The following is a 23,311-nucleotide window of genomic DNA, read 5'->3' as shown; positions in this document are numbered from 1 at the left end:
TGATTGACAGGAGGTAACGATGTGGTGATGAGATGGACGGAGGTTTGGGTCTTGGGGTTTAGCAGGAGCTACAGGAGCACATCAAGACAAGAGAAGGTGCGTTCATTGATCGGTTGCTCCTGGGCTGCTTCTCAAATGTATTTTTAATGTGGCCCGAGGCTGACAGATGTCATCATGAAATAAAACCACCTGTTTATTTTGTTTCATTTTTGATTTCTGGATCACAGAGAGATTCACCTTCTTAAACCACCTCCGTACAGTGTTAATAGCTCATTATCATGAGTCGCCTTGGTGACCGAATCACACAGATATGAGAACTCCGCCAGTGTGTCCCCCCCCAGATAATTAAAGAGGAAAGAGACAAACGTGTGTTCGCACTCAGTTACTCAATTAACCATCGGGGCAAATTCGTCGACACCCTACTTATGTTAGGACAAGACATTTAGCTGCCGATGCTGGAGGGCGAAAACATGAAAAGGGATTTTATATGATGATATATGGAGAAATATGGGAAGGCTTCAGTTTCTATCCTACTGCAAGAAAGTGAGAGAATAAAAAGTAGAAGAATGAGAAGTTGGGAGGACGTGGAAGCGAAAGAGGAGGGAAAGCAAGGTGGAGGAAAGGGAAACAAAGCTGCGGGGGATAATAAATAGAAATAAAAAGCTTGTGTCCTATAAAATATGCTATGTGTTTCATCAGCTGTGCAGCAGCTGTGTGTGGTGTGTTCGGGCCCAGGGGAGTGAGTAGCCACTCTAAATATGTGTAACCCACATAAAGAAAGTGTCTCTGGGAGATCGGGCCCTGGAAATTCATATCTGAGCCAGCAGCCTCATTCTTATTCCACCTCCCAATGGTGAGCTGCATCCAAGCACGTATATTTTGCGCGTGAGTGTTCACACCCGTTGGCACCCGTGAGCAGCCTTATTTTCTTTGCTGGAATGCTACTTTTTATGCTCATTCTCACAAACATAAAAACACTGTTGCTTCGCCTCCCAAATGGCTGGTGTGGGACGGAATGATGACAGCCAGGCTGACACGAGTACCTGCTCTGGAACACAACAGCATCACAGTTTCCACGCTCACGGCTCCTGGATTACCTCAGCCTGAACAAACTCCATTATGGCTCCTATTACCCAGGTATACACGGCCAGGTAAAGAAAAAAAATAACCCAAAGCAAAACAAAAACAAAAACAGCACTTTTCAGTCCTGTTGTTCTGATGACCCCCGTGCACCCTGCATGATGTGGAAGAAGGAAGAGCTGAGCAACAAGAGGAGGAGTTGCAAAAGGAGAGGGGGAAGATTTAGCTTAGCTACATTTGTCAATTTAGATTGAGATATTAATCAATTTGTTCCATCTTTACAAAATTAATTGCAGTAACATTGCAAATGGCATGGTCATTAGACTCCTGAGGGCTGCACTTTCAGTCTTTCTATAGAGCGCAGGGGAGGAAATGCCACCTCTATGTTTAACATTTTCACAAAATAGCAATGGAGGGGGCAGATTTCCTCACTTTCATCCCGGATAATCTGTACACCCATCTGTAGGGGACAGCAGGACAGGTGACCAGATTTATGTTTGATTCTTCCAGGGCCTTCCGTGACGGTGTGAATTCACTCAGTTTGATCACCCTCTGCCGTTTGTGAGCAGCTGCTCACTGTTAAATTCAGTCAGTGCTGAGCGAGCGTATGTGTAAGCACCGTGAAACACATCATTACCTGACAGGAAAGTAACATTACAATGTCAGAAACGATGCTATAAGGTGCCTGTAGCAACGTTTCTTTTACCAGGGTCTCACTTAGCATGTAATTGAGTGTGTGTGTGCCTGTATGTGAGTATTGTCTAAGAGTGTTTACGTGATCACAGTGGCAGCAACACAATAGTCCATTATGTGGATGTACAGAAGGTTAATAAGGAAGAAATAATGAGGGTGAGCATAGGTGTTAGACTGCATGTGTGAAAGTGTGCGTGTGTAATGAGTGATGAAACGCCATGTATCTGAGAGGAAAACCATCCATCACCTTCATCATTTGCTCTGGGGTCCCGTCATTACACGTTTCCCTTCATTTAAACGGTTAATGACGGTCCCTTTTGACCAACCTCCCTGCTGTGCCATCGCTCTTGCACTCCTGGACATTTGATCCAGCTCAGATCAAACTTTTGCATTCCCTCATCTCAACTTGGGTCACTTTCTTTATAGCATCCACTCCTCAGCATGGAATGGTCTTTTTCAGGTGATTGGCCTTGTCACGTTCAAAGTCTCCGTCTCCTGGGACTCTTTTCTATCAATGTTTTTTTCTTGGAGCTCTGAACTTTACCTAAGCTTAGCGCAAAAAAGATTTTATTTGAATAGACGGTAATGCTACTGGTATGATCTGTGCTAATGAGTCTGCATTGATGTCCACTTGCTGCGTGGGCTGGAATGTCGCCACTCTTCCAGCAGCAGCAGCAGCAGCAGGAGCAGCAGCAGCAGCAGCAGCAGCAGCAGCAGCAGCAGCAGCAGTAGCAGCAGCAGCAGCAGCAGAGCAGCAGCAGCAGTAGTAGCAGTAGCAGCAGCAGCAGCAGAGCAGCAGCAGCAGTAGCAGTAGTAGCAGAGCAGCAGCAGCAGCAGTAGTAGCAGCAGCAGCAGAGCAGCAGCAGCAGTAGCAGTAGTAGCAGAGCAGCAGCAGCAGCAGTAGTAGCAGCAGCAGCAGTAGTAGCAGTAGCAGCAGCAGCAGCAGTAGTAGCAGCAGCAGCAGTAGTAGCAGTAGCAGCAGTAGCAGCAGCAGCAGCAGTAGCAGCAGCAGCAGCAGCAGCAGCAGTAGCAGCAGCAGCAGCAGCAGCAGTAGTAGTAGCAGCAGCAGTAGCAGTAGTAGCAGCAGTAGGAGTAGCAGCAGCAGCAGAGCAGCAGCAGCAGCAGCAGCAGCAAGGCCGACTCTACAGTTAATGGCAAAGACAAGCTGTTAGCCAATAGGCAACGCCTGCCGCACATTTAACCCCAAGTCTACGATGGCTTTGTTCATCAACAACAACCAGAAGGTGATTACTGCGACCATTAGGCTGGCTTAACTGGCCTGGGAGCTGCTTCATCCTTGGTCTACAATGGCATGTTTGCTTCTTTATATAGTGCGTGTGTAGATGTGTGTCTCTTGCCTTGTGTTTATCTGCATGCTCTTTTATCTTCTGGTCTTCCATTATGCCCGCATAAGTGGGACTGCTAACTCTTTTATGACTGCCTCATTAGGTTGCCAGACAAGCCCATAGCAAATGCAATTATATCTAATTATGTAATTATGAATTCAGTATGAAGTGTACTGGTACACATGCGCTAGGGTAAATGCTGCTGTTTTGTGGGTGGTTGTGGTACATTTGAGCTCTCGGTGTCTTCCTTCAACCAGAAGAGGAAACAAGTTAACATTGTTTACGTCACTTTTAGTCTGGTTTAGCTGGTTTTGTTACTAGGGAAAGAGCTTCACATTTACCATTGGCAGTAACTGCTCCTTTACTTGAATTGTGACCCACTGTTTTCCATGCTAACGTGCTGTTGTAACGTAGTTCGGCCCTGTATGTGGCAGCCGCACATGGAGGATCTTGATTTTTGAAAAGTCCATCCCAACTGAAAGCATGTAGGTGGAAAAAACTCCTGAAATCAGAAAGTTCTTGGACCCTTTCCTGATTAGGCCCATCTGTACAGTCATCATGTTACAGCTCATAATCTGATGGAAAAACTTGAGAAATGTAAATGAGCAACATGCTGGCTCAGGTTTATTTTTAGTGTTTTGATATATGAGCTTTGTTTTTAAAAAATGTCAGGATGTCTGTTCTGATAAGTACAGATATGGCAAAAGTTCATTTGAAATAATGGAAAGCCGATTTATTCCAGATTAGCAATAATGCTAATCGACCTTCTGCTCTGCATTAATGGACTTTTAAATGGAACCCTCTTTTGAAACTATGTTTTATCTACGAATTTCCACAGTTCTTTTCTAGTCAGGAAAGTAAAGAAATTCACGAAATGTGCTTTAATTAAAGTAGCAGCTCTCAGGCATGGTGCCACCAGCCTTTCCTAGTCCAATTTGGCGCATTTGTTTTTACCCTAAAGGAGACTCGAGCCTGATGTATGCCTGCACTGCAACGGCTCATACCACTGAGCAAGATACATGGGGGGGAGTGGACCCTTATATTATGTTTATGCGTGAATCACTGTATTTCAAAAAGTTAGGGGCTTTGAAAAGTTGGTTTTAATTCATTTATTGGTTAATAAAATGTATTCTTTTATCATCTGGTTGGGGGATCGGCACCTGCAAAGGGAGACTACTTTATTAAAATGCTAATGTCCAAATAATACACTTTTAGAGACAGATAGATATTGAGATATGTGTGTGTGTGTGTGTGTGTGTGTGTGTGTGTGTGTGTGTGAGATGAGCTGCAGTAGGTGGTGCCCTTCAGTGTGTCGTGTTTCCTTACAGATCCTATTGAGGCAAGAAAGCGAGGCTGCGTGGCTCCCTGTGCGTGCACGAGTGTGTGTATGTGTGTGAGATAGTGCTGACAGTAATGCAAGCAGTATCCGGTACCCCCCCCCCCCCCGCCCAAGGATCACATCCCTAAGATGGTTTCTTTTGCTAATCCCCTACTAATATGACTAATAAAATGCCATTGCCATCAGCCACAGAAGCTAGGGATGAATTCCGAGCGGTGCATGTGTGCATGCATGCAGACATCAATGAGATTGAGGTAGGATTTGTTATTTTAATCCCAGGTAATTTAAGGTTAGGACCTATTGAACATTCGCAGACAAATAGGCAGCAGGTTGTGAATAATCCTGGCCATCGGCTCATCTCCGCTATCTTCAGGTGGTCCTTTCTGGAAAGTAAACATCGGTGGACATTTAACAACGCTCTGCATATTTCTCTGAGCAGCTGCAGCTGTTCGCATTGCTCAGAAGGACTTATTCAAAGCTCCCACGGATGAGCAACAATTTTACGCTAGAATTTTAGCCCTTATTGTTGCAGTTTTATGTACTTACACATATCAGTTATTCAATTAAAGAACGCCTCGCGCATTTGACCACATGTGAGACGAGATTAAACTGTGTTGTTGCTCTAAAAGCACAACAAGAAGTCTAATTTTAAAGCCATGAATTACCAAAAGACTGCTTTCAATCTGATTGAATCCCGCTTTATTAGCATTCTGCCTGCCTTCATATCATGAGGCTGAGCCGGCCTTGTGTCCTCCCCCCAGCTGCAGCTGGAGCAGCAAAGGGCACAAAGAGGAGCTTAATTTGGGATGACTCGAGGGCTTTCGGTTACAGGGCATCCATTGTTAATTTTGATGTGATATGACTTTGCTTTACAAACTATTATTAAAAAGAGAAAACCAAAACTCAACGCTCAGGAAAACAAGGGAGCATCAAATGTTGCCATTTTCCATCCGTGCTGACTCTGTAGATGGCAACATCTGTTGATTTACTATAATCCAGCTCGAAATTACATTTAGATGGATTTTAGATGGATTTTTTTGAGCACGCATTTCTCCAGAGGATGAAGGGCATCGCTTTGCCAGGCAGTAGAGTTTAGCATCCATTGGAACTTTTCAACAGCTTTTGGACTAATTGCTACCAAACAAGCATGCTCTGATGTCCTGTGTTGAAGCGTTGCGTCTTAGTGTACTTTCTTTTGTCGCCGTCATCATTTGGCACAGCGGCGTTCGCGATTGACTGTTATCTTTTTAGAATTATTGAGCAGATGTTGCTGAAAATTGTGTGCATTATTAACGCTGTTATGGCGCTCAAAGCAGCGTTGGGCGCAGTTAGGCCGGCTTAAAATCCAACCCTCTGGCATCGACACCATTCCCAAAGTTAACTATGCGCAAAGGCACTGAGGGATTTTTGTCTTACGCCTAAATGATACTTGAAAGGTGATAAAAGCGGAATCGATGAGTTCTCTAAGCGATAAGGCGGCAGGTAAGATGTCACCATCCATCTGAAACTCCGGAGGAATTACTCTTACAGGGAGCTGTAAGTATTGCTAAAGGTGTGATTACTCTGCTCAATCTTCATACCTCTGACTGCGCTAATGAGGCCCCTGAAGGCGCACAGATACGGCCACTGAGAGAGCCGAATGAGCCGCGGCGTAAGATAGCGCGCGTGCGTGTAAACAAACCAGTGTAGCAAATTAAGATGTCGAATCAATTTGGCAAGAGCAGAAAAAGAAAAAGCACCAGAGAACGCGAATAAACATGTCAGAGACGCGATCCAGAGACATAAAGACGGCGTCTCGGGGTGGTGCTTTAAAGCTTCAGAACACAAACCTGTGTTTGTGCTGCGTTGACCCGTCAATCAAAGAGCTCAGACAAAGAGTCACGAGCGGAAATGCTTCCGATATCAAAGTGCGGCGGCCTCCGAAGGTCCGTCCCTAATACAAAACGCTCCCCAATAATCAAAGCAGGAGTCTCAGCTGTGCTCGGGATCGTGCCCAACGCGCTGGTCTTTTGTCATTTCTGGAGTGCTTCTCTGAAGAGGGTCGTGCTGCGCCTGTGTGCAGTGCACATGAATCTGCGGCACGGAGAAAGAGAATCATTCATCCAGAGATTAAACATATCATGTAGGTGCTTTTATGATCAATAACTATCTGTTTTTATCTTGTATGTTAAACTCTCCGGTCCTGGATTTGCAGCTTTGGATGACATTTCGTTTGTAAGAAGTAATGTCCGCATTTAGGAAATTGTATACAATTACACCAACTTAAAAACGCTGACTCACATAAAAATGTAATGACCTGACCTGGTTAATAAGCTCAGTTATGCAAATTGCCCCTTAAAATAGATGCAGAGGACGCAGCAGAATGGAACGAGGAGCTTGAAAGGATGGAATAAGTAATGGACTGAAGAAAGGTTACAAAATAAGCCAGATTTAGATGATCCACGGGGGAGCTGTCCCCGGTGCGAGCCACACACGGACAGAATCGGGCCGTTCGCTTCGGCCATTGGGATCCACTCGATATGCGCATCGTGGATTCATCCGTTCCCACTAAGTTCTCGCCATGAATTTTCCACCCACGCTCTGACTCCGCCGCCCTCGGGTCTCCTATGCTTTAAACTGATCTGCTCACAGCTGAGGCTTCCTGGCGTGAGGTGATGTCGATTTTAAGAATCTCCTTGACACCCCCGCTCCAAGGTGTTGGGAAGGGGGGGAGAAAATCAGAGGAGGGTTGTCAAGGAGATCCGTCTGACTTTTGCGCTTTCTGATAGGAACAACTAAAGTCATTTAAATCATAGGGGAATTGCACCAAACGAGGTATTTAAAATGGGTTTTCGAGCGTATTAAACGACAGAGTTTATTGCTGTGATCATAGGAGGAGGCGTGCTGGTGTAAGTGGACGCATGTGCGCAGGCGTTTGTTACCTCATTAATATTTGATGACCTCGTCGGGGCTGTTAATGCACTTGTTCGACCCTCTTTTTCCTCTCGTCTCTCCGTGTCCATTTCTCTCAAATCCACCACAACTTCTATGGGCTTCTGAGACCTCAGAGTGGGAATTGGGGATAGGGTTGATACGAGGTCTCCGTGTTTGCGGTTGTGTGTATATGCGTGTGTACGTGTGTGTGTGTGTGTGTGTGTGTGTGTGTGTGTGTGTGGTAAGCCTATGGGTAAGCTTTTAGAGGTCTGAGCAGAAGGGTGTGAGTGAAAAGGAGAGGACAGATTTGAGTAGTTATCTCTCCCTGCAGACCTCCTGTTCAGGACACACACACACACACACACACACACACACACACACTCGCACAACTACGCAGATTTCCACATTCCCATCTGTAATCATGTTTAGCATGGTTCTCCCTCCCTCACGCACAGACACACAGACACACACAGACACACACAGACACACACACACACACACACACAGTTGATTCTGGACGCACAATCACATCCAGCTCAAACAGAATGCCTATGTGGTCTCCGTCTGCTCTCTTTTTGTCAGGCAGCAACGGCAAAAAATATCTCTCTGCTTTCTGTACCTCCTATTGCTCAAGAGAAACAAGCCAAGAGCCGCAAAACCAGATATTGCCTGGGATTATGGGGCTGATGCTATTTCTGTAGCCAAGTGATGAGGGGTGAGCGGAGAGAAAGCCGGGCTCTGTTCCCCCTCTCACACACTTTAATTAGAACGTGTGCAACTTGTTCTGTCTCACCTTTCTCTTTGTTGCAGCAAATGAATATGTTCGGTAGATACAGGCGTAATAGCTACAATAAACTGAGTGAGAGCACAATTTGCACATGGTTTTGTTTCTTGCTAATACGGACAGGATGTGTGTGTTGGGGATAAGCGGCAGGGAGAGAAAGGGATGTCGTTAGAGTGGAAATCAATGTTAGGAATAAAGTAGCAATTACAACAGCCTGCAAGTGAACCTTTTGGTACAAACTAACCAATACATGAATAAATAAGCACAGTGAAATAGAGATGTGTATGTGTGTCCACTTTGCGTGTGTATGTAAGAGAGAGAGGGTGTTCGTCATGGACCCTTTCTTGTGCCAGCCAATTAACGAAGTGTGTAAACCGAGCTCATTAAAATAACACAGAGTACCCCACACTAGCACAGACACAGACACAGACACAGACACACACACACACACACACCTCTCTGCTGCAAACCTAGCATGCAGCATCTATTGTGCTGGCTGTTCTTGTGTGTACTGTCCTGTCTGTCCTTTATTTGGACCCGTGTGCGCTGGAGTGGACCCACACTTAAAGATTACAATCTGCAGGTTGATGAGAATCGCCAAGGCCAACTAACCTCCGTGGAACTGAAGCACTTCAAGGTCCCCCCACATACTAACTCCCGTCATGCCCGTCGCCCCCTCCATTTCTCTGACTGTTTTTCATGAGTGTAGCAAATAAACAGAAGGTCGTTATTTGTTTCATGGTGAGTCACGGAGACGGCGTGCGTATCAGCGTGTGGCGATATTTTCAATAACCACAATTCACGATCGATGGAACAGAGCGGCTTGGAACAAGCTCGACCAAATGTTGATCGAAGGGTCCATTTTAATTTCATTTTCCCACCCTGTCCAATAACGAAACGTGCCGAGACCTCACACAGGCAGGCGCCATATTCTTGGATGCTTATGTCGATTTGTCTCATTATCTGTTTAATAATAAATGAAACTGGGCAACATGGCGGATTTGAATCAGAAACACACACATTATGTCCATTGGAGTCCCCTAAATACCCTGGTGTGTGTGTGTGTGTGTGAGGGGGGGATGTCGGGGAATGGGAGCATTGCGTACATGTGTGTACACAAAGACGGGTAATGTGCTGAGCAAAGGATTTGGAAGAAAGGAAAATGAAGCTGCTGTGTCCAAATTTTGTCACAGATTCAGGGTGGTTACGCAACCGACTGCACGCATTCAGGCCTGTGATATCAAATCCTCTTTATGCCGAATTCTTCAAAACCGACAAAATGAGTTCTTTTGTTTTCATCTGCCTTCTTTAAAAAAGATGTTTGACCTTATTCTGCATTTAGAAACAGCTAAACTTTTACATTTGCAAGAAAGGGATGGAGCCAACGCTGGAACGCTGCTGGGAGATTTAACTACCAGAGGTTCACTTTATTGGAGGTTGGGGGTGGGGGGTGTTTGGGGGGAATTAAGAATTGAGTCTATTGAAGGCCTTGAATGCAAAACTAGTGATCAAAGTCCCATGAGCACATCCTCCCTGAAGGCTTTGGCTCATATATTCACACCCTTGAGCAGCAGCGCAGCGAGCCGGCCACCCGTGGCTCCAACTGTAACCACCCAGCAAGGTTGATGGGGGGGGGGGGGGGGGGGGGGGGCTGTGCTTGATGATGTATTCAAACTGCTCAAAAATAGGCTGCCTGTCCTATTTGCACTTATGTGGGCCATCCGTCCATCCATCCATCCATGACAGTAGGAGCTGGCAGATTGGAGAGCTGCAGGCCTTAATGTGTCGCCAGCAGAGCCAGGTGGTGGGAGTCTGTCAGAGATTAAACCGCCTGGTGACCAGCAGCCCAGTTTACGATGGCCAGACAGGCAAGGAGCCCCTGGCTGGGTGACCCTTGTATCTGGTGTCATGGGTACGTGTGGAAGGGGTCAAAGCCTGCCCTTCTCTTCTCTGTCCAGGCTGGTAAGAGGGCGTAGGAGACCGGTGATACAGCCCAATGGTCATTCCGCACCTTAATCCCACATCTGAGCAGCTTTACCAGAGTAAAATCTAACCATAATCATATTCCAAGATGGGAAAACAATACACACCGGAGTCAACATAATCCCAGATTACATTTAGACACTATTTATACTGCTTTCAACACTAATCAAAATAAATACTGAAGTATGCGTTTCACTGAAATAATAAAAAATAATTATGTTGCTGATTGCTTTAGAGCAATTTCACAATGACTTATTTGTTTATTTTGCATCCAGTTTCTTTTTCTGAGTGCTTTGTGAAGCCTGAACAACTTCAAACTGCTTTTCCTATGTGATTGTCGATCTATCCATGGGGGCAAACGGTTTTATTCTACTGACTATTTATTGTATTTGTTTACTTCAGTGGTTTACTCTAGGTTTTAGGGAAGTTGACTTCTGTCTTATTGTCCTAGGTGTTCTGCTTGAGCCCTTGCATATCCTGTTCAGATGCCCTCTCTTTTCTGTAAATGGCAAATAAACTGACTGTGAGTCTGAACTAAGTTCAATTGGTTCAAAATCACATTCAGAATCGGTCTTGATAAGCAGGGACATTCTGGTGCAGCCTAATTAAACACTAACATCCAAACTGCCTGGCAAGTGCCTCTTAATACAAACATACCACAACAACTAAATTGCACATTAACGAGACAGAAGCAGAAACGGATGCGTAAACTGATTAAAGGCGGCAGCTCGGAGGAATGATACGCCAATTAGCGATAAATCAGATGTATACAACGCATTCAATAACTAACAAATCATTTCTGTTTCAGGACAGGGGAACCTGGACGTCAGCTCTGTCCAATCAGTTTTGAGTATTTGAGTATTTTAACAGATGACAATATTAGACACGATTGTCAATTGGAAATCTGGTCAAACCTTCCACAGTGTTGGGCTAAATTATTGACCACATTCAGCGCCGCCCACCTGGCCTCTGATGGGAAGATGCAGGGTTTTATATACTTTTGCTGATCTTTCTCAAATAATTTCTACCTGCACTTAATAAGAAAAGTATTTTAATTACAAATATATCCAAGGATAAATGTGACATTTTCCTTTAATAGATTTTCATTACAAATACATCAAAGATACTGTAACAACTCTCTGGTGTTATGTTTGTTTTGTTTTAAGTTTATTTTGGTTACGTTCATTATTGCTAAATGTCACAGAGTTCATGCTAATTAAAAGTAACTTTTTTGATGAAAAATAGCCACAATTCTGTATTTAAAAAAAAATAAATGCCACAATGGATTTTTAATACACGATTGAGCTGGGGTACTTCAGACGGCCGTCGAGGTATTTATAAATGAAGAGTGAGACTACCAGTAAACAAGCTGGCAGTCAGGGAGTGTCACACAGTTTAAAGCTGCTAATGTGGTCTCATGGGCACTAAAAAGCAGCTCTTTAATGAGCAATCTTGAAAAGAATGAACATTTTCTTTGAATTTAATAGGTTTGATCTCGAGGACTTCACATTTGTCCCATGGCTATATATCATCCTTTCCTCTGTCGGCCTTTCGCTTTTGTGCACAGCAAATGTGTGCAGGTCACAGGGGAGCTGTAGACCTTTACCTGCTCCGGTCTGGCAGAGCTAAAGGTCAGATACGAGAGGATCCCAGACACCGGTCTCAGATGTCAATGACGTAAGCCCCACAGACTGGATCAGGAGGCAATGTGATGATGTGTAGTGGGGAATCACTTGTCCTCCTGTCTGTCAAGAACAGTAGCACTGGACCAACAGATCCACTCTAAATGTGTTTTAATGTCAATAGGGAAATGAGCATTTTCTTTGTGTGCGCATGTGGCTGATGAGCGAGTAACACTTGTAGAGTGAGATTTCTATCTGAAGCCGTCTATTTTGACAATATGCTGCCACTGACAGATTACTTTTAGTCAGACGGCACTTCCAGTGCACTTTTGTCTGTCAAATCACATCCCGCAGTTGCTACATTGTAAAGCCAGTGAGGGGGCAAATGCAACGCCATCAATTATTGTCACCAAAGGGAATTCCAAAGTGCCTGGTGTCTAACTCTGCCGTTGGCCCAAACACAACACATATGGCGCTTTCATATCAAAAATATTTATTTCTTTAACCCAGCTGGCTTGATGTACTGTTTAGACATTGGTGCACGCTGGCGAAGCATCAGACAGCTCACAGTGGGGTGACAAATGCTCCCACGTTCTTCTGCCTTCTTAGTTTTATGCCACCGGACAGCATTTGAGTGGCTGAAAGGTACGTCGTAAAAATGCACTGCCCACAAACCTGCCAGAGAATTCAGCGTTTATACTGTAACATGAAGTTGGAGGGCAACTTTGGCGCAGAGGCTAGCAGCATTTCGAAAGGTTTGGTGCCTTGCTCAAGGGTGCCTTGGGAGTACTCAGGTGTTATGTTAGTAGGGGGAGGTGCCTTGTCTGTGCCAGGGCTTGAACCGAGAACCCTCCCTCCAAGCTACCCACGCCCCTTTTGGAACTCAAGATGTTGAAAATGCAAGGACACCCCATTGCTTCAAAATGTTGAGAAAAAAAATGCACCTGTGTCTACGAAGCAAGTTTCCTTTCTCCATAGCCATGTTCAGTCGCCTAGATCACCCATAATGGGTTGTTTAAGGAACTGAAAAAACATTCTGTGTTTACTGGTGTCAGTAATGATGATGCCGATGATGCTTTCTCTTCCTGTGTAAGACGTCTGCGTAACCAGGTAATTACCAGAGGCCTTCAACCTGGCTCTGACTGACGCGCTTTATGTGTATGGCTGAAAATGAGCAGTTTGAAGTTGTTCCCAGAACATAGACCTGAGATGAGATGGCAATGATGAGACTACAACCTGAAACAAAAGTTGAGCGAAAACAATTTCCCTTTCATTAGCTCACATTTCCACGGCAATTGAATGTGAGCATGTTTTGGTCTTCGTGTGGATTATGAGTTATCTGCAAGCCGGTGTTTTGAATGTTGGGAGAATCACTCCGTGCAAATTGATTAAAAGGTCATGAAAACAAATATTTGAAAATGAAGGTTTGTGGTTGCCGAACGTGATCAGGAATGAAATAAACACATTAGAGGGGGGTAAACACATTTTAAATTATGTTTGAAATTGTTTGTTCAAGAAGTACATAACAACATACATAGCAACACAGACATTTCATCTGCAGTTACAACACCCCAGCTGGTTATTGTGTTGAGAATAAAGTGAGTTAAATACTGCTACTACTGTGAATATTCATAATAATCAAAGCTGCAAGCCGCGTTGAACCTGTCCCTGCCACCATTCCCAGTGAACCTTTGGCCCCCAGAGCTCCAGTGTCCTGCACGGAGCCACCATCAACGTGTGCCTGTGAGTATTTACAGACCATAAGACCGAATGTATCAGATCAGTACATGCTAGAGTCAACGAAGGCATTTCCTGACACCAGCAGGAGGCGCTATAAGGCGCACTGTAATAAAAGGCGCTGTCTCAGTTACGGGTGCTATATCTGTATTTCAAACATACATAAGGCACACGGTATTTTTAGGCGCATGCTAAAACATACAGTAAAAAAATGACAACGGAAGTAAAACAGTGAGTTTCGACACATTTATTGAACAAAACATTCATTCTTCCACCACAAGTTTTCATCTTCTGTATCTGAACAGCTGCGTTATTTCAATGTCCAACATCTTGTGTTCGCCTTCCATCATCCAGCGCTCTGTCCGTTTCCGTGGCAGCCGAGAACCACGGTGAACGATGACTTCTCGTGCCCCGTTGTGCGTATCGCCACCGTGCTGGTCCCTTTTTCTCCACTTTGTGGGTCAAAGGGATGTTAAAAGTCAGAGGGATCTCATCCATGTTGGTGATGTGGCTGGGCGCGGTTATCTTGTCGCGGCAGTAGGTGCGGAAGATGGCCGCCCTCTCCTGGTTAGGGTTAGGGAAGATGGCCGCCCTCTCCTGGTAATCCGCAGGCAGCCGCTGCGCAACAGTTGTCCTCGCGCGTATGGAGAGATGCCGCCGCCTCATAAATGCTCGATTGCCATTTTCAGCCGCATATTCGATGGCCTGCAGTTTAAGGTAAGCCTCATTCATGCACGTGTCGCTTGACCGGCGCCATTTTAGGGGATCCTTACGCGTAGGTGTGCCGCTAATCGATTGGCGGAGCGTTTACCGTAGTGCACCCACCAAAAGCGCACAGCAGATTTTGAAACTCAGTTCACACACAAGGCGAACCATGTTATAAGACGCACCGTCGATTTCTGGGAAAATCTCAGCGTTTTAGGTGCGCCGTATAGTCGCGAAAATATGGTACATATCATTGCTTCATATTCTGAAATTTTGATGTTACAATGAAACGTGTGGGAGTAAGAACTTGTCACACTTGTGGGGTGTGTCTGGAACACATCACCAATCTGCATCAAAGGTTTAATTTATAAATGAAAAAATGGGTGTTTTCATGAAAGAAAAAGATTAAAGCCAGGCCCCTTTGATCATTATCTACAATGATACATAGTGTTGGTTTAGGCAGGTAAACAGAGTAAACAGCAAGCGAGAAAAATGTTTCCACGGTTTCAGTTTTCAATTCAACAAATGTCTCTAAAGAGGCTGAATGCTTTTGTTCATCACCACGAGAACATACATTTCAAGGCGGAAACACTGGCGAACCACATCTTGGAAGAGTCTAAATATCAAAACGATCTTTTATGGCATCGTCTTAATAATCAGGTGAATGAGCTTGGCTATGAAAAAGAATTCGTGGAAAAACTGAAAATGGATGTAGATAAACATAAATCAAAGTTTAATGAGATGAACCAGTTTTTGGAGGAGGTCATTCATGAACTGAATGGGCAACAAGTGCTAAATCACAAGTTCAGACAGCAACATGCAGCCCTACAGGAGCAATACAATTTCCCCATGCAGGACGATAGATTTGGCCACATGGGGACGTCAAACTAAACTATAATTTCAACCCAAGAGAAAGTAAAACAGATACTGTTTAGGTGGAGGTTATGAAATGACAACAATAATGTTCTTTGGCATGGACCAGAAGAAGCTTATGAAGACAGTGCCTCCAGAGGTACCACAACAGACTTTCTTTGCTTTTACAAAAGAAATAAGGCCACAAACAAGGCAGCACCATGGTCCAACAATGAGGACCAGACCTTTCTGAGATGTGTGCCAGATGAGAGAACCCAGAGGGAGCCACACCGTGAGACGCGAAATAAGGTTTACCAGGAAGTCTCCGATGGCTACTCAGGGGTATCAGCGGACATAAAACCCGATATTGCTAAAACACCAAAGATGATTAATGGACCACCGAGGAGCAAAGTAGCAGGATCAGAAGAGACTTGATGTGCTTCAATCAAATGGATGCTATTTAATCAAATGGAATCTATTTATGGACAGAGGCTTTGAATTAGCCATGGCATTATTGAGCGTTGGATGACCTTAACTCTTTTTGTTACTAATTCAGTTGCTAGTAAGCTCACTTCAAACATGCATCTTTGAAAGTAAAGCTTTTTGTTAATGCTTTTTAGCCACCAGTGCTAACCTCATTCTCTGTGCTGAGTCTAATGCTGTAAAGAGAGTGTTCTGTTGTCCAAATTCTGTATTTTGTGCTTCCTTTGCAGCAGAGCCAAATGCAAATTTGGTATGTCAACAATATTTGAGGAAATAAACTCATTTACATGTTGCACTTATGTGCTGTGTGCAAACTTTTTTACTCCTTTCCTCCACAGTTGTGTTTGTGTCGTGAGCTAATATCATCACAAAATTCCGAGCTGGCTTGCTTTGAAGATCCTGCCCACATCAAGGTGGTACCCTGGTGTATTGGTAAACCACTGTGACCCTACCGTACCGTGTAGAGCCGATACTGTGCAGAGCACCTTTAATCTCTTTTTGGCTGTAAAGTGAGTTTTGCTAATGTTCATTAAAGGGTTGATTTGGAAATGGTCACCAGCACTCTGAGAGGTCTGTCTATACACGACTGATGGCGTTTATTTTAAAAAGTCAGGACCAGAATGCACATTTGCTCTGCAAAGTGATGACAAGTTTGGGATGTTATGGGTGGGTTTGGAGAGCTAACTTGGTTTTAGGTTTAAAGTTTAGAATTTGGGTTTACATTGTAGTGGTTTGGTTTAGGGTAAAGGGCTTTTTTTCTTTGAAAAGGGGGAGGATTTGTTTTAGTTAGCACTGCAGCTGACATTTTCCAAGCTTCCTCAGTCGACGCAGGTGCCTCACCTCGCTGAAATGTTGCTGTGTTTTAATAATGGAGTTTTCCCTCACTACATGGTGCTAGATGTATCATCGATATGTAGTGTCTGAAATCTTTCTTGTTTGTTTTGGTAATGGGACCGACCCAAATCCACCACCATTGAGAAATATCAACCTTTCTGGCTTCTTGATCTCTTCTTTTGGATTTACCAAACCATGTCCCCCCACCCCCCTGCCAGCAATTGTTTTTATCTCTCCCTGGGCAAAATGCTTCTGCTGCAAGACTTTCAAAGGTGGAATTTTCATATATTCATAAGACAGACACACTCAGCTCAGACTGTTTCCAATTGCATTTGTGTTCTCAGCTCTGCGTGTTTCAATGACAGGTTATAAGATGGAGATTGAATTAGACTAAAGGAGGCGAATCGTAAGTAGAGAAACACAGGAATAACTCCTTTTTTCAACCCTTCCCTGCATGTGTATGTGTGTTACTGGTAATGTGATGCTGAATGTTTTCCATTTAAAAAGAGTGTTCTTTGTGACCACGGCTGTGATGAGAATTGCGGGATGCCAGACTCACCACAAACCACCGCAGAATACAAACTATAAGTTCAGCCTCTCTCTCTCTACCTCTTTCCCAACATCCATACACACAAATGCTTACATTTGCAATCACACAGACATGCAGACAATGTACAGACGTGCATTCAAACTGTGAAAACATGTGTTAGAACTACATCAAGTCTTGTTAAAGGTGTATTGCTGCTTATTTTATGAAGCAAAGGTTTAGTTTCGACAGGATGGTTTATGGTTTATATAAAAGTCCTCACAAGGGTTGAAATACGAAAACGTGTGTGTGTGTTTGTTGGCACACAGGTCGAACGAGGACGAACCTAACAGATGATTTACTCGACTTGCCCTGACAACAGCGAAATGTCTGGCAAAATAAAACGAGCGACTCCCAAAGACAAAGAAAGCGTCACACTTAGTTGCTGCTCGTGCCGCACACTTGCTGGCAGAGGCCAGAGGTTAAAGCAGTTCACGCAGAGCTGTTGTTCCTGTCATTATTCTGGCGGTGCCATATTTCATCTTCTCTTTCCCTCTCTTACAACCTGCACTCGCACTCAGGAAGTTCTTTTAAAGGTCCCCTGAAATGGTGACGTTTGAACTGTTTGGCACTCGGCTATTGTTGCTCCAGCACAGACTCTTCTGTGCTCTCACCTCACCTCACCTCAAACCTTGTCTCCACTCTCAGGCTGTTCCAGCTCTTAAGCCCTCTCTTCTCTGGCTTTTATTTTTGCTGTGACGCTACTAAACCTCAACCTTCAACACAATAGCAGGCGCATTGATAAGCCTTCATAATTAGCATGCTGACTATGGCGCAACCGTTATATTACAGTTTGTTCTTAAAGTAAGAAAATAACTGCAGGATTAGAATCAGCAGGTATTCAGCGGCACTAATATCCCAGAAAATATTAAATATCGCACGTCCTTTTGACTGATCTCACCACGGTTGTGCACCCTCACTGTTCAATGGAGTCCAGTCACTAAGGCTTAATTCTCTGTTTGTGGTTTTACCTTTTCGTGAGTGAGACACACACAAATTCATCTAAACTTTGTCCTCCTGTCTGACGCTGTTTCCTGCCCGGCCAGCTGCCGAGCTGCCTGCTCCACTGGCTCCAGGTCTCCATTATCATGTCTGGCGGAGGGATGTGTGCTGAAATCAATATCTCACCGTGATCTGTTGGTGTGTGACCGGGATTTGCGTGTGTGCGTGCGTGTGTGTGTGATTGTGTGCGTGCGCGTGAAGTATGATGTCGTGTGCCAAAAGTCCACATCTGCCAGACTAATGGGCTGTGTAAAGATCCTGCTCAGTCAAATTAGTGATGGCTTTATAGCTAAATCCTCCGACAGAACTTTTATCCAGGTCTGTACATTCATTTGGAGGAAGAAAAGAATAAAAAACTTTAGCGCCTAAAGCATAAAATTAGAAACGTGAATGCAAAACAGTATAAATGGTACAGCGAGACAATGCTTTTGTATAGCTGAAAATTTGAGTGTGTAACTGGAGCCCATCTGTTGTTGTGATGCTGATATGGCAGCTACATCTGTGGGGAGCTGACTAGCACATTAAGAATGAACACACACACACAAACACACACAGAGAAATGAAGTCAACCCACCTACCATACTGTGCTGCGAACAGTTCATTTGACACTGTAATTACAGCCAGTGATCATGGATCCATTCATCAGCCCTCTTCCTAAGGGCGTCAACTGACCTCCAATAACATCACCATAAGATGGAGGAGGGGGTGGAGAGATCTAAAGTCTGAGAGGCAAAGGCAGGCAGGGGTGTGGAGGTGGATAAAATTAGCAAAAAGAAAAGATGTGAGGAGAGAACTCGCTGCAAGTGGACGGGGGAGTCGTACAGAGATTAGCAGGTTACCTGTTTACGGGCCTAGAAGTGCGTTTGTTGATTTGTGTGTGTGTGTGTGGGGGGGGGGGGGGTTGCACACGTCCGTGCAGTAATTACATCTTCCATCGCAATGACCTTAGTGGCTGCTTGACTGTAGCATCATTTTAATGACAAGTTAACGCCATCTCTGCTATCGGAGGTAAACACAACCCACTCGTGCCGGCTCGTACGGCGAACGCTCACACAGGTAGTCTCCCCACCAACAGACAACAACAAAAATAAATAAAAAAATAAAAAGCAACATGCATAAGTAATGAGCGCCAGGCTGTGAGGTGAAATAGGAAAGAGGAAAGCAGCAATGTTGAGGGGAGCAGACGAATCAGGTGAGCCAAGTTTGGGCAGTCAACCCCCCCATTCCCAAGTGCATCAGTGCACGCATACTCAGTGCACTAACAAGAACCTCTTTTTTTTAACGGTAAAGTAAAAACTAAGCATGCGACTAAGAGTAAAATGCTTCAAAGTCTGTGCCTAGTTTATGTCTGAAACACGGATTAGATGCCAGTTCGAGCACAGAATAGATCCTATAGCTGAGAAATATGGAAGCTGCAGATATTTTTAACCCTTTTTGATTCAGCAAGTAGTTAGTGTTTCAGGTGTACACCTCCCTGACTCACAGCTCTCACAGCTCTTTCATTTCGATATGTCCTAAATGCAATTCTTTATTATCGCCTCTGTTGTGCCACACCGTTGCTTGTGTTACTATGGAAACTGTGACTTTATTCTAAGGGTGATTGATTGTGCAAATAAATACTGACAACTCCAGCGGAGCCTTTCCAGCCTTTTTGTTTGTTGTTTCGTTTCACACGGCGACACAATTTTAGCACGATAATTAATTTTCCACACAGCATCTGTTTTTGCGTAACACGATCTCTGCAAATCTCCCACGTTTGTTTGCAACGTTGCCGCAACGTTAACACTCCGGGATGATATATGTGATGTGACTTTCACACATACGTCTCGCTCGGAGATCATGCGACATAATTTTGGGAGTTTTTTGGCGGGGGTATTTTTGTGTGACTGCCTGTGTACTGTGTGCTATCATTAGCCCGCTACATATGGGTCTACTGGGACCACCCAGGCAGATGCTTCATTTACAGAATTATGCATTCAGGGCAGAGAGAAATAGGTCTGAACCGCACGAGCAGCAGAGTTTACAAGATAAGGCCAAGGAAGGCTCCAGCCAGCGAAGCGTCCTGTTGTGATCTGTATCTCGTCCCAATCGGAGAAGCGAGGGGAGGAGGAGAGGCAGAGAAGCTGCATCATCTGTCAGATTCACGGCAGAATGTTTCGCAGATGAGGCAGAAATGTGAGCATTAATCACAGCCTCCTCCTGTCCCTCACCGCTGACGATCAGCCGCCACCGCCGCCACATCAGCGTTAGCAGCGTGTGCTTGTCGCCGTGTTTGGCTTTCCCACAGCAGGTGTGGGTTTCAGGCTGCACATACATCCCCCTCTCCCCTCTCCAGTCTGCAATCTCCTGTGAGTCAGCACGACCCATTCAGTGGAGATCACCCCCCGAGCCATTCGTCGATGACATTTCGCCTCATGTCTCCATCCGTTCGTTTTTGGGGGAAGTGACACGGAGAGTGTTCATTGTGGGAAAAGAGAGAGACTGGTGTCACATCAGCTGTTAGCTTCATAAAACTCTCATTTTCAGGAAACAGCTTCAGTTGGTTTTCCCAGCAGCGCCGTCAGTCATTGTCAGTCGTCTTGAAATTTAAAAGAGAAAAACGAAACACACGTCTCTGCTGCAGGACGACCACCAAAGCAGCTCGGTAAACCCTGCCGTCGGTCAGATTCCCCCTTTGCTCACCTTGCATTTAAGTAATCCCATCCAAGAAGCCGCCGAAGTAATAAAAAAAAGAGTTTGAAATTGAATTTAAGAGGCGATTTCATTCCCATGGATTATCTGCCCTTCCTCCCTGATGATATCCTCTCCTGGGGACCGCAGCGTGCAGCCATTTGCATTTCGCTTTAATACGTTTCCTTAAATACCAAAGCTGAAAGAGAATCCAGTCTTTGCTCTGTCTACTCCGCGTTTGCCCCTCCTGTTAATGCCCAGATACTTGTGGAAAATTGAAGCCGAGGCAAATTCTGATGGATAAATGTAAATGTTATGCCCCATTTTGTGCTATTTTTGCGGCGCCGAGCTAGTTTGTAGCGATGGCGCAACATTCGCCTCTATGTGTCGGGTGGCTCTGCTGCGTTCTGATGCTGCTAAGCGACAGCGAGGCTCAAACAATTCACCGTGCTTACCACCTGGATCAGCAGACACACATCCAGCTACCTGTGTATGTGTACGGAGACTTTGTGGCTGACCCGGGGTTGTTTTTCTTTCATTTTCTTTATTTATTTTTGGTGTTGCGTGGGGGACGGATTTGCAGTGACATCAGGAGAGAACCTTGTGGTGCAGAGTTCTCTAGGTTTGCACAACAAACGGCAGACTGCAGAAAAGAGAGAGAGGGAGAGAGGCGGGGCGAGATATAGATGGAGTGTGACACCTTGGGGTCGACGGAAGCTTTTGGGTTGTGCCGGGGACGAGGCAGCAGCTGTCAGAAAGCTGATTTGAAAGATGGGGATGCGAGAGTCTGTGCACTCTGTCAAAGTCTCAGAATACAGTTAAGTTGTGAAAAATTGATAAGAGGAAAAGAAATAGAAGAGGGAGAAAAAAAGGACCTCGTTTTCTTCTCTCTGTTCTTTCCCCCTTTTACAGGCACAGGCACGCTTCCACTCTGCTTGTTAAAATGGGGGCTTAATTTGGAGCTGCAGGCTTTCTATACAGGTCACATGGAGAGGACTTATCTGCAAGGGCCGAATGAAATACGGACACATACACGCAGGATAACACTCCTGGGCAGGATCGGGGGGGCCCAATCAGGCTGCAGCCCCAATTAGGGTCAGAGAGCCAGTCTGAACACCAGAGCGCAGATTTGCTCCCATCATCATCCCGTTGCCTTGCTGTTCCTTCACAGTCGTCTCGTGCGCTGTGCTAATTTAGCCGCTATGTGCTGATTGGGCCGACGCCATAATGACATCAATGACAATCTTTTAGAGGCCTAGCTGCAATAAACTCCAAAAACATGACTAAAGGTACGATTTCAACCCACAACAGTGTAGCCTGCGTTAGATCTCTGCCAGAGACCTCAGACGCTGTTGCATCAACGTGCGTGGAGAGGAATCAAAGCAACCTTCTGACATCAACAAGCCACCAGTTCGGCATCTCCACACCGGCGTGTGTGTACGTGTGTGTAAATCTTGGGACGCCCGAGCCGCTCAAACCTGCGTCCGGCGTGACAAATGATCCTCTGAAACGGAATCTCCTTTACATTCCGTGTATTTCCACTGCATTTCCCTCTGACCGCTGGGACAGCAGCTCGAGCCCACATGCCTGCGGGACGCGTGTCTGGCTTCAGCTGAGATTCCTGCAAACACACACCCACGTGCACGCAGATTCAGGCAGGAGATATGGAGGGGAAGCTGATCAGTCACATGGAGTAGGAATGGCATTCCAATGGGACTAATTAAAAGGATTGGAACAGACTGCAGAACTCATCAGAGATGCCACTCGTTTTCTGAGCCTGCTCTCTCCCCTCACTCTTACTTTCTCTTTTGCTCCTCTGTGTTCCCTTAATGAAAACTACATCATCCGGGTTTAGAGGACCCGATGTTTCTTTCTCGCCGCTATTCATGTCAGACGATATCATCAGAGAAGCACATTTCTATACGGCGGCACTGTGATGTATGCATTCTTCTGGCTGCAGATTATCCCAGAGGCGCAGCCACTGCGATTATTTCATTTTCAATGGAAATAATTATCGTTCCGATCCATTTACTCGTGCTTCCGGGAAGTCTTTAGCAGAGCCTGGTCGACCAATCACGTGCTGTTCTCTGTTTACGCTGTCATTATTGTACTGCTGGGTAAACTTGTGTAAGAACTAATGAAACGTTTGAAAGGAAATATGCTGTGCCAAGCAGTGCTGACACACACACACACACACACACACACACACACACACACACACACACACACATACTGTAGACGCAAGACATAGGTGTGGAAACCAGGATTAAGGATGGGGCAGACTAGTGCAAAATGCTATGCTGTACATTCTCTGTGTGTGTGTGTGTGGGTGTGTGTGCATGTGTGTGTGCCCTCAAACCAGAGAAAGCCTTGGCTCAGCCTGTCTGGCTTATCCGTTTCTCCAAGCTCTAGAAAAGTCTGGCTGTGTAGCCAGATGAGATGAGTCACACATCCAGCTTGGAAGTCAAGCCAGAGCTTCACATGGGCGCACGTGCGCGCACTCGCGCGCACACATACACACACACACACACAGCTCAGGTGTGTGCAGACGCTCATTTGCACTGAGCTCATTCTGAAAGGTTCAGATGGTTTTAACTGCATCATCACACATCTGCTCAGGAGCACAAACCGACCCACCACACATTCGGAAATTAAAAGGCATCACCTTCTAGGAAAACATTT

The 23,311-nt window shown here is 45.2% G+C and overlaps 1 protein-coding gene across 2 annotated transcripts in view; it reads left to right on the top strand.

Moving 5' to 3' along the window:
- The window catches only part of LOC101062163 (chemokine-like protein TAFA-2), a 47,648-nt gene that overhangs the window by 1,300 nt on the left and 23,037 nt on the right, over window positions 1–23,311 (top strand). The window lies entirely within an intron of this gene.

Source organism: Takifugu rubripes, chromosome 3, assembly GCF_901000725.2.
Source record: "Takifugu rubripes chromosome 3, fTakRub1.2, whole genome shotgun sequence".
NCBI classification, from domain to species: domain Eukaryota; kingdom Metazoa; phylum Chordata; class Actinopteri; order Tetraodontiformes; family Tetraodontidae; genus Takifugu; species Takifugu rubripes.
The sequence above is the reverse complement of the archived record's forward strand: the minus strand, read 5'-3'. Positions and strand labels throughout refer to the sequence as shown.